At 32.8% G+C, this 17,910-nt stretch overlaps 1 protein-coding gene across 2 annotated transcripts in view; it reads left to right on the forward strand.

Annotated features, from left to right (window-relative positions):
• LOC126770930 (uncharacterized) overlaps window positions 1–17,910 on the forward strand; it is a 132,836-nt gene that overhangs the window by 94,532 nt on the left and 20,394 nt on the right. The window lies entirely within an intron of this gene.

Here is a 17,910-nt window from a genome sequence, read left to right on the forward strand (position 1 = left end):
ATTGACATTATCAGCGAATATACCTTAAGCGTGTAACAATGTTATTGATTTTTTATATAAAAAAATATCTATCCGGATAAAACCCGATGAAATCCATGACTAAACAGGTCTAATAAATACATAAAATCCAGTCCATCTAGTCAAACACTAAATAAAATTTATTTAATTTAATATATAATAAATTTAAAATTAAAATTAGACAAATTTTAAGATATTAAAACGAATTACACTTCGATGAAACACGCATCTGCTGAATGATCTCATAAATGTATTATTATCGATATAAATCATTACGAGCGAAAAAAAAATCAATGAGTAGTAAGTTTTTTTTAATTAATTGATTGTATCAATTATATCGACGGGACATATGTATATATGTCCCGTCCCGTCCCGAAGTAGAGGTCAGAAAAGATTTCATCAACATTTAAATTAACTATGCAATTTAATTTGATACGGATTATTACTTTGTGGCAATTAAAGTAACTTTATTACCCCTTAATTATGAGGGATGACTTATAAGCACGAATTAAACATCGAATTGAGCACGAGATGACTTATAAACACATAAAAGCTTAGCAGTGCTTTCTCGGATTTGAAACTGCAATCGTTCGTTTACAATTCGCGTTTTCTAACCACCAGCCATTTCAGCTGAGTAGATATACAAAATGCAATAAAACAAGCTAGAACTTTAGGCCTTGCACGCACTATTCTTGTCTAAGCCATACATACATCACCAAGATAGCTTTTGATAAGAACCTAGTTCATTACCTAGGCTATTTAATTACAGTCTAGCTAATGTTTCTAGATTGCATCACACGCGTAATAGATGCATGTTAATACGATACCTGGCTTGTCTATTTGTAATTAATATAAAGTTTTTTGACGTTGAGTTATTATGATAAATACTTACAACAAAACTAATATATAAAAGGTGAAAGTCAGGTTTTTTTTATTACAAACACGCGAAAACTACTTTATTACATTGGAATTTAGTTTTAACGCTATCAGAGTATGATATAAAAATTAGGTGCAGACGTCGTTTCAACAATTGAAGCAAAATGTGTTATTAGTGTAACGTGTTGTCTATGTGTCTGCCTGTGACTTCGTAGCTCCTAAATCTGATTTAGTTTTTTTCTGTTTGAAATTATGTTCATCTGTATGAAGGTCTCTTTTCTAGTTGAGGTAATGTGGGCAACGTCTACTGGTCTAATGGATTTAAAATTTTGTATCCCGTTAGTTTAATGATATTAATATAACAGTGGATAAAAAAGCGAATATAGATTTTTTTTTATTTGTTTTGTATAGAAACGTCACTCATTCAAATTACACCTTCACGGATCTACTTAAATCAAAGAAAGAAGAATGGCATCAAAAAGTTTCATTATAAATTGTATATATCCAAACAGATTAAAAATAAAATAAAAGTAAAGTAACATAACAGCCTATTAATTTCCCACTGCTGGGCTAAGGCCTCCTCTCCCCTTTGAGGAGAAGGTTTGGAGCTTATTCCACCACGCTCCTCCAATGCGAGTTGGTAGAATACACATGTGCCATAATTTCAATAAAATTAGATGCAGGTTTCCTCACGATGATTTCCTTCACCATATAATATAATAAAATACAAAAACAAATTTATTTTTAAAAATCTAAAAAAATATATAATCTATTCTGTTTCTAAATTATGTAATTCTAGGACTGTCTGCATAATATAAACATTAATCAAGGCATATCCTGCTTGTACTAAAATAAATTATTAATTTATTAGTTAGTACATCTGCGTGTGCACCGTGTTATGTTCAATTTGCAAGTTATAAATAAATACATTTACCTGTAAATATAAGCAGTACCTTTAAAAGATTGCATGTTAGATAATTTCAACTTGACTATATAGTAACTATTAATTCAAGTTCATCTTATCAATTAATAATATTGTATTTAAGCGATTCTCTAAAAAAAACATCAATATTTTATTTGCGGAATAAAAATTATTTGACAAAAATAAAAACTGGATAGTTTCGATACATTCTTAATACGAATTAGAGCTCTTGTCCGGGCAATTTAAAAGGGCGTCATATTCATACGATTTTTTTTCGTAATCAATTAACGACAAAAAAATATAAAATCAAGGACTAAATTGATCTTTAATAATATGCCATAAGGTACATAATGGTATAAGAATCGTAACACAGAAGACATTACATACTCTAGTACAAACATCATACGAGAATTGGTTATCATCATCATCATTAATACTTGTATTTTTAAAGTTCAAGGACTTTGTGTTCCGTTCTGTTTTCTTGGATCCATATATAATAAAAAAATGTTGCTATATTATTTAGACACTGCCCAAGTACCTATTTATTTTAATGACGATTAAATTTAGACGAGCCGGTTGGCATGGTTGGTAGATACTTTCCCCTTTCGCGCTGCATGTTGTGGGTTCGATTCTCAATGCAGGACAGACATTTGTGTGTATAAACATGTCTGTTTGTAGAGTCTGGGTGTAATTATCTATATAAGTATTTATAAAAAAAGTAGTATATCAGTTGTCTGGTTTCTATAGTACGAGCTCTGCTTAGTTTGGGATCAGATGGCCGTGTGTGAATAATGTCCCAGGATATTATTATTTATTATTCATGTTTAATATTGGTCATATTCGAAGAAAATATATAAGCTTGAGAATATGCAATAGTAATATAAGATATATTCACATTACTTGGTGGTAGCGCTTTGTGCAACAATATTCAGTATTGTTGTATTCCGGTTTGAAGGGTGAGTGAGCCAGTGTAACTACACAAGGGACATAACATCTTAGTTCCCAAGGTTGGTGGCGCATTGGTGACGTAAGGAATGGTTGATATTTCTTACATCGTCAATATTTATGGGCGTTGACCACTTACCATCAGGTGGACACATTGCCAGTCCACTTACCTATTTCATAAAAAAATATGCCTATTAGGCCAAATATTCTACTAAACATAATTGCAATAAAAAGTTGACAGCTTGTCTGGCGTGTTACAATAATCTAACTATTGCTACCCACGAAAAGTAATTAGGCTTTTCCGACGGTAAAATTGCATAGATAATTAAATACAAATATAACATGATTTAGGTAGTTATTATGTTATAATCCTACTGGTTATTAAAGATGGAAGAACTGCGTGACACGAATATGTAATCAACTGAAAACATTAAAACTGCAAATTACTTTAAATCATATTTTTGTTTCATGACACCTTCCACGCTACTCTTAGCTCTTTAGCTATCCAGGCTTTGAATTGAGGATATATTGGTTAAACGTGAGGTATAAAGCCATGTAGCCTGACATAGAAGTCGAAGAAAAAGAAAACAAAGTAAGGCGAATTCGTTTCCGAGATTAATGGTAGCAAGCAAACACTTACCGCTTTATATATTAGTATTCACGTTATAATGAGGTGGTGGGCGGTATGGCTATCGGGTCTCCAGTCGGCAGCCGGCCATTTAATGTGATATTAACACTTGCCGCTCCATTGCGTACAATGTGCTCAACCGGTTTAACTCGGAGCTTCTCAAACCTCAAACTATTATTACGGAAATTAAAGAAATATTTAGTTATTTAATGGTTTTGTTGTACAACAATTGTGTCAACTAATGTGTGTATACAATAATGAAGATTTTTTTTTTGCTGTAATTAAAATATTGAGGGAAACGGAATCCAAAAATTACTTACCAAAGCATCCACACAAGTATATTTCTTTAAATTTTGACTTATTTAAAAAATGTTTAATTCGGTTGTCATTTTGTATTGTTATTAAGAGGAAGTCAGACCAGTAAAGAAATCACTTGTTTGTATGAAACTATCTTCAGGTAGGTAGCTTCATATTCATCGTTATTTTACTCAAGCTTAATAATTTGAACAATCAATAAGAGTTAGTCACGAAAAAATTTAAAATATTGCCCACAGTTTGAGAACAGCCGGAGCAGATGAACTTGCGTGATAATAGGCGTAATCTAGTGGCACGTAGTAGCTACTAGCTAGTACTTAGTTTATGAGAAAATTGCTATCATACGTCTGTACGCTTTTTACTTGAATGTTTGTGTCTTTTAACGACCTTATCTTCGCTCTAATCCATTTTTATGTGACAGGATACCACCTGAAGGTAAGTCCATGGATATAAATGAGGTGAATTTTGTTATGGAAGTAATTTATTGTCCTGGATAAATAATTCTATCCAAGAACATCCAAGGTAATAGAAACTATCTCCTCAGCGGGTATATGTTTTTCATGAATAATGTTTACTCTGTAATGTGTATTTTTTTGTTTACGAACTCTAAAAGACATTATCTTCCAGTAAAACGGAGAATATATATAATATGAAGCTAATAAATAGTCTGGCGATCCACATCAACGCGACATTTAAGGTATTTTAAGCCTCGCATAATTATGTGTAACCAGCTGTCGCCGGCAGCTTCTCTGAACCGATGTAACTTAGAAATCTTCATGTCTATTCATTCTCTAGTCACTTTTCATCAGGTACGCCTCCTGTCTCTATCCCTTTTTAATAAAAAATATATAGCAATTAAAGAAAGCCGAGATGGCCCAGTGGTAAGAACGCGTGAATCTTAACCGATGATTGTGGGTTCAAATCCGGGCAAGCACCACTGAATTTTCATGTGCTTAATTTGTGATTATAATTCATCTCGTGCTTTACGGTGAAGGAAAACATCGTGAGGAAACCTGCATGTGTCTAATTTCACTGAAGTTCTGCCACATGTGAATTCTACCAACCCGCATTGGAGCAGCGTGGTGGAATAAGCTCCAAAACGTTCTCCTCAAAAAGAGGAGAGGAGGCCTTTAGCCTTTAGCAGTGGGACATTCACAGGCTGTTACGGTTACGGGAATTAAAGAAAAGAGACAACAACATACATAGATAATACTTTTTATTTCCGTATATGCAATGTCAAAATACATGTTAAATATGCTGTTGGATACTTCGCTAAATCTACACAGGAGATTGAATAAATTCGTGTTTTAAAGCGCTTAAGTGTATCGCCAGTCGCTAGCTTCATCACTCTGAGCTGTTTCTATCATATTTTAGGCAGATAAAACCTATATTATATTTTCGTTTGGTGTGCTTTAAATTATCAAAAGTATGTGCGCATGGACAAAAGTGACTGCCATGTGAGAGCATTAGATTGAATGTACCACAGCTTCCTTTATACAGAACATAATTCTTTGACCTGGTGCTAAAGGGTCGGAGTACATTTATTAGTAAAATATTACTTACCGTAACCGTAACAGCCTGTGAATGTCCCACTGCTGGGCTAAAGGCCTCCTCTCCTCTTTTTGAGGAGAAGGTTTAGAGCTTATTCCACCACGCTGCTCTAATGCGGGTTGGTAGAATACACATGTGACATAATTTCAATGAAATTAGACACATGCAGGTTTCCTCACGATGTTTTCCTTCTCCGTCAAGCACAAGATGAATTATAATCACAAATTAAGCACATGAAAATTCAGTGGTGCTTACCCGGGTTTGAACCCACGATCATCGGTTAAGATTCACGCGTTCTAACCACTAGGCCATCTCGGCTTAGTATTGTCGGCTTAATATTACTTAATATTGTCTTTTTCCGAAATATTTAAAATATAATATATTTATTTGTTCTCTACTAGCATAATCTTAACATTAATAAATATATCCTGGGACATTATTCACACACGGCCTTCTGATCCCAAACTAAGCAGAGCTTGTACGATAGAAACCAGACAACTAATATCCTACATATACTACATTTCTTTTGTAAATACATATATAGATAATTACACCCAGATTCGGGACAAACAGACAGTCCTGGGTGGGAATCGAATCCTCGACCTTCGGCGTGAAAGGCAAGGATCTACCAACCACGCCAATTGTCCCGTCAAATAAAACATTAAACAGATAACATCTGTTCGTTATTTCTTTTGAGTACCAAAAGTAAGAATTATTGATATTGGTCTTTTTACCACCAGGGGAAATTGTACTAACAAATTGTCACATTATCGCAATCGAATCGAAGCGTGATCGTTGCCGTTTTTCCGTTTTCGTATTATTTAATTTAATTATCGACTATTGTTATAAGAGTTAAGTCTTACGTTTGTTTTTGACACAACGATATATGTTAACATCATATCGTTTCGGTTCCGATTCGAAAAAATACAGATAATCCAAATTTGGATCGGAATTGAATCGGGAACGTATGGTAATCGTTATAAATTTGTAGAATTCGGCCCCAGGCCACAGAATGTTTGATGACGCTACAAACATAACTGGATTTGTAAATAAATATAAATGCTTTGTAATTATATAGACTTCGATCATGTATTTACATTTTGTTTTCATCGACCGACAGATATGTACGTGTAATTGCATATAGGGTCTGGGAGGACACTAGTGATGTGAAACGATATCGATAAAATTATATAATAATTGATAACATTTTTAGAGATAACATATACATTTTTTTGTCACTTAAAAGAAATTACAGATATTTTTTAAAACATCTTGAAAAAATGCAATAACCAATACATTTTGTTTATCATATTATATAATGATTTTTCAATTTATTTTGTATAAATAACGTCTTGCGTTGTACGAGACTAAAGCTTCGGTTGTGTGTCGCGTCCCTTAACATGTCCAAACTCTTTTAATAATACCTCTTTCATCTACATTCTATTTAGCTTCGATTCCATTATTATAATTATTTATAAAAACCTTAATTTACTACAAAATTAGATGTATTAGTTCATAAAACTATTATTATAATATGTATATATTCCAGAACAAAGTTGGCATCGCCCACGGCGCGAATCGCACCGGATCATTATTACGAATAATTTCAAAAGATATAGCAACGCTTGTGTGTATTAGCATTTGTTTGAACGCAAAAAATATTATTAATTTATATAATTAGTGTATCGATAATAATACGGAACATCATTATCGAGTCCATGAAACAATGGTTCATTCATTCTCACGCGATACCCAGAACACCACTAAAGTATTCCCACACTTTAATAACCCAAGTTGCACATATTATATTGCTCTGTACATATTTGAATACCAAATTGCTGGCAATAGACCCCTTCGAGGTTACGACGAGAATTGTAATGAATTATTACTCTGGAGACTGCGGAAAAGAAAATGTTTTATATTAGAATGCATAGTGAATATTCTATAGTATTGTAATTTGGAAGTCAGTTTGAGGTCAGTCTTAGAATACCAGTGCAATCTTAATAAAACAATCTCAATCAATTATAGAACTTGATAGTGAAATGTCAGAAAGTGAAACGCGATATTGTTTACAATGTTTCAAAGTCAAAAATCTTTATTCAATATAGAAGCGTTACACTTCTGGGTAGGTGCCACCCACTCATCAGATATTCTACCGCAAAACAGCAGTACTTGGTATTGTTGTGTTCCGGTTTGAAGGGTAAGTGAGCCAGTGTAATTACAGGCACAAGGGACATAACATCTTAGTTTCCAAGGATGGTGGCGCATTGGTGATGTAAGCGATGGTTAACATTTCTTACAATGCCAATGTCTATGGGCGTTGGTGAATACTTACCATCAGGTGGCCCATATGCTCGTCCGCCTTCCTATTCTATAAAAAAACAATTTAAATAGATTGACGTGTTGTAAATGAAAAAAACCGTCTAATAGAAATATCAATTCATTACGACACCTTCGCGGTTCCATACCTATGTCCTATTATCTCTTTAACCATTGGTCCAAATTATAAGCAGTAAAAGAAAAAAGTATTTTGTTTTAAACACTTGAGACGATAAGTTTACTTATTTTGAGAATTCATAATTGTTGATAATATGACCAATAAACATGACCTAACGATTTAAATATATTTTTTTAATATAAAAAATTACTTTTTGTGACTTCAATATAAAAGTTAGACATGCTGTCGCTGACTTTTTTGTAGGCTTTATCAAGTCAATCTAAGTATCTCAACAACTTTTCTCTAGAACTCAATCATATATCTCTCATCGTTAAGGTCGTGTTCGTAAGAAACATTCGACCGTTTTTTCTCCGAGTTACTTTGCAAATTCCACTACTACGAAAAAGTCTTTTCATTTTTCGGGTTAATATACAGCCTATGACACTCATAAACGATGTGGCTTCCTATTGATAAAATAATTTTCAAATCGGTTAAGTATTTAGCGTGTAGGCTATCTTGAGATACTGAGGCGTATATTATTGAGAGACGGATCGAGGTATGAAGCTAACCAATACTCAAAGACCGAAGGAATAATATATATTTATTTACGACACGTCACAATTGTTTGAGTACCCTGTACTGACTGATTGATTAATGTATTATAATAATCTAATAATAAATTGTTATGATTTCGTCATGCCAAATATGGAGTACAACTAAAAATGCGATGTGCTGACGGTACATAGCATCCCCCTTTGAGAAAAAAAAATTAACAATTTTTTTAAAAATAAATAAAAACCAGTAACAAACATTTAATACCTACAACAAAAATTTATGTATAACACTATGAACTAGAAACAAAAGGAACCAAGGTACTCAAAATATCTTAAAAACAATTAAAATCTTTAAACAAAGAAATTAGCAAAAAGCAAAAAAATGTATATAATATTATTATTTTTCTTAAAATGTGTATATAACATCAAAATATTTTTATAAATTACAATTAATTATATTTAAAAAAATTACTAAATATTTCGATCTATCTATATGCAACGGACTAGCCCAGCAACTCTTAGAGGGCCTGCAAATTCCCATATCCATCATACGCTGAAATTCGGCCTTCACTTTGACATATTTATCTCAAAGGGGGATGCTATGTGCCGTCAGCCTCGCCTTTTTAGTTGTACTCCATATTTGGCATGACGAAATCATAACACTATCGTACATAAAAGCCGTCATCTTCCTCCCTGGGCACAAATCTGTCTTAGATACCGAATGAAGGTTCACACACAAAAGGCACGTTTTTTTTAATATAGATAACACAAATGACTTAAATATGACCAACCAACTATATCATGCGTAGCTATTTTAGTTAGTTGGTCATATTTAAGTCATGACGGCACAAGTAGATCCAGAGATTACCCTCTACAACCTCACAAACTTTATATCTTTATAATATTAGTATAGAATACACCCAAACTCAGTACAAACAGAGAGTTGTTCATGCACACAAATATCTGTCCTGGATGGAAATCAAACCCACAATCTTCGGAGTGAAAGACCAAACGGCCCGTCAGAATGAATGATATAAGATTTTTAACCCTCAGAATACAACGCATCCCACGTTAATAATGAATGTGTAAATGTCACTTCTCTATCGCTTCGTGTTAAGTTACCAAGTACTTAGGTGGGCTAGGAACTGTCATCTTTAAAATGTTTGGAAATGTGCAGGTTTCATCAAGATATTTTCGTTCAGCGCATCAAACCAGAGCTGTCCGAACTTGAACTCGCAATCTTCAGCCTATAAATTCATAAGAAATCTATGCATTTCGAATCGGTGGTAGCTTTACATTTTATATAATTCTGTAGAATAAAATTAATTTTCTACCGCCAAACAGCAATGATTAATATTGTCGTGTTTCGGGTGAGCCAATGAAACTACAAGCACAGGGAAAATAACATCTTAGTTCCCAAGATTGTTGGTGCATTGGCGATGTAAGGAATCGTTAATATTTATAACGGCACTGGCATCTGAATGTACGATGTTGATTGTTCTATATCTATATAAAAAATATATATAATATTATTATTGATTGGTTCATATGAATATAAGAGTTTGGATTCTGAGTGAACGAATGAAGAATGCGCGGTGAACCAATCGATCAAATTTGTTTCCAAATTATTAGAAACTTTAAACTGGATCAATGATTTTGTAACCCGCTTTCTTTAATATCAATAAATATTGCGGTTTAAAATTACTCGCGGAAAAGCATGTTTTCTATTATTTTAAGCTAACAGCTAAATTTCTTTCCAATTAAAATAACTCAATTCAAATTTCAGTTAGAAATATTCTTTATAATCATTTGATTGTGATTATAATTATGGCGGGCCACCTGCTTGCTATAACACCTCCTTGAAAAAGTTTATGCTGGTAAATTGGTGCCAGCATATTGAATAAGCTGTATACTTATAAACGTTTTTTAGCTGGTGTTTGTTAGCTCTTTTTATCATCATTGAATTGACATTTGAAAAAAGAAGACAACATTGGCTTACTAATCACACATTTATAAGTAAAGTTGTAAATAATTACGCGGTTAAAATCAAGTCGGCCTTTATAGCCAATGGGTTAAATGGATTAAGACTGTTCTATTAGGTCATTGCCGTAAGCACATCGCCTTTTTAATTGTACTCCATATTTGGCATGACGAAATCATAATAATTTATTATTAGATTATTATAATACATTAATCAATCAGTCAGTACAGGATATTCAAACAATTGTGACGTGTCGTAAATAAATATATATTATTCCTTCGGTCTTTGAGTATTGGCTAGCCTCATACCTGGATCTGTCTCAACAATATTATATGCCTCATTATCACAATATAGCCTACACGCTAAAGGTCCTATACCGGATTCACATGGCCCTCATTATATATTACATAAAATATTATAACTATATAAGAATCGAATAAATATAACTTGAACAAATCCTTAACAAGTTCACTTTATCTCTAACACACTAATAATAATAATGATTTATTTCCTCTCACAAATTTTACATTATGAAGAATAATAATATTTTTTTACTATAACCGTAACAGCCTGTGAATGTCCCACTGCTGGGCTAAAGGCCTCCTCTCCTCTTTTTGAGGAGAAGGTTTGGAGCTTATTCCACCACGCTGCTCCAATGCGGGTTGGTGGAATACACATGTGGCAGAATTTCAGTGAAATTAGACACATGCAGGTTTCCTCACGATGTTTTCCTTCACCGTAAAGCACGAGATGAATTATAATCACAAATTAAGCACATGAAAATTCAGTGGTGCTTGCCCGGGTTTGAACCCACGATCATCGGTTAAGATTCACATGTTCTTACCACTGGGCCATCTTTTTTACTATAATAATAAACAATTATAATAAAACAACAACAATTAACGGCAAATCAAAACAAATAATAAATAACACAGTATTTCATAAGAGAAACGATTCATGTTTAAACATGAAACCTTGTTATAAAATTCCATACAGAACTTCCGTTTTTAATATATTCTATTCTTAATATAATCGGTTGTATAATTAATTTCGAAAGTTTTGTTATTAAGTAATTGGCGCTAAAACTACTTCCGATGTGTTAGAATTAATATTTATATATATAAATTAAAATTGTATGGAACGTTAGGTTATAATAAACTAGCTTTGGCAGCGGTTTCGCCCGCCTGGAATTCGGTCTTTGACTATAAGAGCGCATGATTTACGCGCACGCGGATATAGCAACTTGATTGGACGTTCTCGCAAACTTGCTTCGCATATACCATTCTTTCAGGCTGAAATAATTCTCCATAGGTTCATCACAATCAGATGAATGGCTTACTAACGCACGGAGGACAAATATATAATATAATTATATCAATTAGGCTTCGTTTAACGTATTTATCGTAATATCATTAATAGCACACTAATCTCGTAGAAAGCCTCACAAATGACCGTGTCTTAACGCGTAAGAAAAAGTAGAATTATCTTCAATAACACAAATAGTCGTATCGGATAAAGAGTAATGGGTTATGATTGGTTGCTATCGTACGGTCAGCAGTGAGCAGCCCTGAGGCGACAACGGTATCGTCGGTAAATTGCGTGACCGCTGTTCGGATACATTGATAAGCGGTAGCGGATTGTATTTTATTTAATACAGTAATGTATGTTAGTATTGCCGGCACTGGCAATTAATAAATAGTTTTTTTAATATTGTTATTATATTGACATAAGATTAGAATGTTTCAGTTTTTTGTAATAAAATGGCGACTGTGCATCTTTTCTCTGAATATAATAAATACGAGTATTTTTATTGATTTTAAATAATGAGAAATATGCTAATAGAATAGAAAAACAGCTTAAAATAAAGGTATAATACAATGAGAGAGCAATTGATTCCAGCAATCTCTTCCAGACAACCTTATGAAAGGATTTTTGAACATATAAGTTAATGATCACACAGAATCTAGCCGTGCTCACTTTTGATACTGGCTGTTCTTAATATACAGCCTCTTTGCTTAGAATATCCTTCATTGCCCGAGTACCGACAGAAATATATAGTAGTAATAATCATTAGTGATGACTGTGTGTGTTATCGTTATAATGAAAACGTCAGATGGAAATGACGTTGATGGAAAACGTAACGACGATATTTGTCTGCTGTGCTATTCTTTAAGAACTCACTTCTTGTCTCACTTATTTATCTGTTTCTCTTTCTGACATTACGAGTTACGAATTTGTTAGTACAGAATAGTTCTACTGGCGGTGGTAGGAAATGACGACAAAATAATTTCAATTACTAATTTAGCTAAAACGACCAAAGAGGGTATTGAAATGGGATTGCCGAGTTAGCTATGTAGTTTTATTTATTTCATGTCCTTCAACCAAAGGTTGTCTTGAAGAGATCGCTCTTTTAGCGATAAGACCGCCTTATGTGCATTTTTTTTATTTTATTTTTTAAATGGTTCTGTAACTCTTTTGGTGTACAATAAAGCATATTCTATTCTATTTGATTCTATTCTACGTATTCTATAATAATGTAAGCTTAATTATTATTGTATAATTATTATTACTGTATAATTTCCATAAGAATAAACTTAATTTCCTGTAATTAACGGCCTTACTTATAAACGGCTTATTAGCGGCTGCTTAGTGAAACAATTATTTCGTTCTTTCTGTTATTACTGAATCGACATTCGAAAGAAGAAGACAGCATTGTTTTACTAATCACCCGCTAAACAATGTTTATAAATCAAGCCGTAAATATCTTCAAAAAAATTATAATAACTTAACAACAAACAAACTACAAACACAAATTATAACGAAATTTTAATTTAAATATTCAAAAACGCTTTTTAACGAACATCTGAATAGGCAAGTTAAGGTAGTTTCCTTAATAGTAGGTATCGTAAGTGACAGCGTCCTACGTCGTGAGGTCTAAACGTATAGACAGTAGTCTAGAACGCCCCAAGTCTGGGTTAAACGTAAACTGTTATTATTATAATGTAGAAAGCACATTATACGGCGGATTATACATTTGACGGCTTTATAATGATTTTTTAATATTGTAGACGTTATGTAATATTAATTAAAGTCGGCACGTATATTATGTAAAATAAATATGTTTAATGGAAAGTAAATATAAATTAGATACCAATAGAAAAGACAATTCAGGATCGAATCTTACATGCTATGCCCCTGGTGCTTGTGATTACAATAGGTCACTTGCCATTAGAAATGAAAGACAACAATACAACTTACTAATGTTTGACCGTAGAATAACAGACGTGTGGATGATATCTAAGCATGCGCTTACAAAACATTAAAGCAAAATAATTTACAAATGTATACAAAAATAGTTATCATTTTATATGAAGCTCAAGAAGCCTTTTTACTATTTACTACCGAGTGTATGGATTTTATTTTATTTATTATTTACACAAGGCGTAACATAATATCAACAAAAACAGTTAAATTACAATAATCGTCACGTCGGGAATCGAATCGACAACGGGGTCAGCGCATTAGTTTCAGTGTGTCGAGTGACGGATCCCGTAATTCCATTACGGCGCAGTTACGAGTTTCCAGAAGCATAAAGTTACGATTAAGCTATTAAAATGAGTAATTTTGAGAAATTAATAAAAACCATAAAATTTTATTGTGTATATCTTTCTTACTAGCATTCTAATGATGATATCCTTAAGGAAGTACCAAATAAAAACTTTGGAATTCGCCTTTAGTTCACGTAATACACCAAATTTCGACACAAAAATTAACAAGTGCAAATTACCGTGCGTAGCTTTCAGATATATCAACTAAAGAGCAAGGTACTGACTGCATGCGGATACCCCAAAATATCTAGGACTAGGTGCATAGACGTGCTTTGTGCACAGATGTACGAGTGGAAAAGAGGTGAACGCTTTCGGCTTACACGCTCTTTTCTGTCCAAGGAGTTCAGGTAGACTTATTGGGACGCTACATATTATACACATCGATATGTTTATTTACTGTCGGGCAAAACTAGTAAGAAACTCAACACTTATATAATATTTGTATATATATTTGTATATTTGTATATTTGAATATATATTTATATAATATTTGTAAGGCATTGAAAAATGTTGGTTTTAAAAGTAATTGTTGATACATATATTTTTTTAATGTTAATGTTATGACGTCATTTAAAATTGCATATAATATTTACTAAATATAAAGGCAACGTTTATATGTAACGTTTGTGAAAGAATAAGCAGACTTTTACGCTTTTAAACATTTTCTATATTATTATATTTTAAAAAAACCATAATAAGCTAAACTAAGCTAATATTATTATTAATACAAATAAACCGTTTACTTGTTAAGTGCTAGCAAACTAAACAAATTAATAGCATTATTGTCGCAGCACGTCCGTGGTCGTGATGCCTTTGAAGTTTCTACATTACACTAAAAGTTACTAGGGCTGTCGAGCGTTACGTTTTTTGAATAAATAAATCCGAATGGATAACTAATATGGTTACTAAAAGACGATTATTTGAATAAAGGGTTTGTGTTTTTGAATTTCAAGTTTGAGCGTTATGAGAAAAGTATTAAGGTCGTATTTTAATCAGCAAGGTTTCTGTATGAGTGAGTACTGTGTAAGTACAAGTATGATGGACATAATATCCTAGTTTCCAATTTAAATTGCGCATTAGCTATGGGAAGAAATATAAATTTCTTTACATTACCAAAGATTTTGGCTGATAGAGACCACTTGATCACTACTACAAGTAGTTTTACTGGTGGTAGAGCTTTGTGTGCAAGCTCGTCTGGGTAGGTATCACCCATCAGATATTCTACTGCAAAACAGCAGTACTTGGTATTGTTGTGTTCCGGTTGAAGGGTGAGTGAGCCAGTGTAATTACAGGCACAAGGGACATAACATCTTATTTCCCAAGGTTGGTGGCGCATTGGTGATATAAGCGATGGTTAACATTTCTTAAAATGCCAATGTCTATGGGCGTTGGTGACCACTTACCATCAGGTGGCCGATATGCTCGTCCGCCTTTTTATTCTATAAAAAAAATGTGTCTCCTTTGCCAGTCTGCCTATCTATTTTTTAGTAAATTGTACCATTTCTGGCACCAAGAAGTCACTTTCGTTCTGTTGAAATTTTTTTGAGGAAGGGCATTAATGCATTTTTTTAAGTTCTTAATTTTAATATTGGTATCGTCTTTTATTAGTAATGGGTCTTGTGCGGGTCACGCCGTTACCATCCACTCTACTTAGTGCTATTATTGTTGGCCCAATGACGGTATGTACACGTAGAATATAGAAGCGGCTTATACGAGAATGTACGTGCCGGTATGTATAAGCAAAAGTAGCCATTGCACGCCTGTTTTATTAAAATTATTAATTTTAGTTCAGCAAGGAGATAAATATTACAATATCCGAGATATATCCTTCTTAATACAGAAAGAACCTACTCTTGAATATTTACACTTACAGTATTATTTACATCAAAACCAGAAGATATCGCCCCTCTTAACATGACACCGTGCTTAACGGTGAAGGAAAACATCGTGAGGAAACCTGCATGTGTCTAATTTCATTGAAATTCTGCCACATGTGTATTCTACCAACCCGCATTGGAGCAGCGTGGTGGAATAAGCTCCAAACCTTCTCCTCAAAAGGGAGAGGAGGCCTTAGCCCAGCTGTGGGACATTAACAGGCTGTTACTAACATGACATTGGAATCATTAGTGTACTGAGACAGACGTACAGAATAAATAATAAGACTTTAATAAAAACCTTTTAATTAAGTGCGTAGTCTTTTGAGACCAAGATAAAGACTGTCGTACAAACAACAGTCAATATATGTTACAATAATTCCATATATTCGTGGGTACAAATAACGTTAAACAAGCTTGGCATTGCCAGAGCATGACTACGTCAATATCATACGCCAAGTTTATCTTCTCGTCTCCTAGAAAGACAAATATTATTAAATGCAACAAAAGCAATCATTCGAATGAAAGCGAGGTGTAAATGTACAATGCGGTAGGTCACGTCTGTAACGAATAACGGAACTCGACGGAATTCCAAAGCAATCGGGATAAATAATAGACTTGCAAGTTAGTTATGCAAATATTTTTTTAGCGGTTGAACGCTGGTTATAAATAAATATTTGAATTATTTACTTTTGCGTCATAAAATGTTTTTATACAGATTTTAGCCATTGGATTAGTGAATGAATTTTATTAATAATTATTTTATAGTTATTAAAACATTTACAAATTGTGCCTTTTTATATGAAAGTATTTGCTAAATATTCACCGTATGCTTTTATTAAATGACACAAATCGTGCACTCGAGAAAATTCGTTTGGAAAATACTGACCGAAAAAACACCGTAACTTACTTTTTGTTAAAAAACCTAAATAAACCTTCAGAAGTTTTTTCGTTTACACTAAAGCCCCGTTGAAAATTACATTTAACTGTCTACTTAATATATACAGTCTGATACTGTATAATATAATTAATATACGACACCAACCTTTGAGACAAAAGTGATTTTATTTATTTTTCCATATCCGAATTTTTACCGATTTATTCGAAATGTTGTAACTGTTATAATCATTTACCGAATAGATGTAATCGAATAAGTATGAGGTTTTATTTGTTTTACAAACTTCAAACTAAATAAAAAATAAGCAAATTTCTCTTTCAATTGGCTACCGAGAGCCAATTCCATTATTTGTTTGCTCTTTTGTTTTGTGTTTAAACTCGTGGTGTTGTTTTAAGACGTGCCTAATGGACAAAAATAAGAAAGTGTTTTAATACTTAAGTCTGTAACTAATTTCAAATGCCATAATCTATAAAAACACTAAATGGTAATTTTGTTAAGGCTAATCACCGACTCATCAGATTTTCCACCGATAAAAAGCAATACTCAGTATTGTTATGTTCCGGTTTGAAGGGTGAATGAGCCAGTGTTCCTAGACAAGGGATATAAAATCTTAGTTACCAAGTTTGGTTGCACACTAGCAATGTAAGGAATGGTTATTATTTCTTACATTGCCAATGTCACTGAACATTATGGGCATACCCCATATATGTACCCATAACATAAAATAAAAAAAATATTATTGATATTATTATTTTTTTATAAATTTAAGCCTATTACATATTTTAGAATATAATAACATCAAATTATTTTGATATTTACTTACATAGATGTTATTTACATTTTAATATTTAGAATTAAATGCTAATGTAACGCTAAAAATGTAACACTTAAATATTTATCAAAAGGAAATGCTTATTATATCTATATTCCCGTCAGACAAAGACATTATATTTTTATTCTGTGCACATTCAAACAACCGATGCGGTTCTAAGGTATGCTTTGTTGTATCTGTGGCGACATTAAAATATGCTTTATCGTTGTACGGTACTCCGGCACGACTGTCCGACTACACCTGCTGGATTTACCATGATTCACTGGCTTTGTATAGCAGTTTAAGTCACTACTTATTGTCTATCAATTCTGTAAACATTCATGTAAAGAATATATTGTTATAGATCGCTAATTCTATACTTATATTAAAACATTTGGATATGATGAATTTTTTCTGCTGACTGTACTTTTGAAACTAACAAGTCTTGGTTATCACTTAGTTAAGTGTTATTAATGTGTGTTCTGATGTTTG

The sequence above is a fragment of the Nymphalis io genome, chromosome 9 (assembly GCF_905147045.1).
Source record: "Nymphalis io chromosome 9, ilAglIoxx1.1, whole genome shotgun sequence".
NCBI classification, from domain to species: Eukaryota; Metazoa; Arthropoda; class Insecta; order Lepidoptera; family Nymphalidae; genus Nymphalis; species Nymphalis io.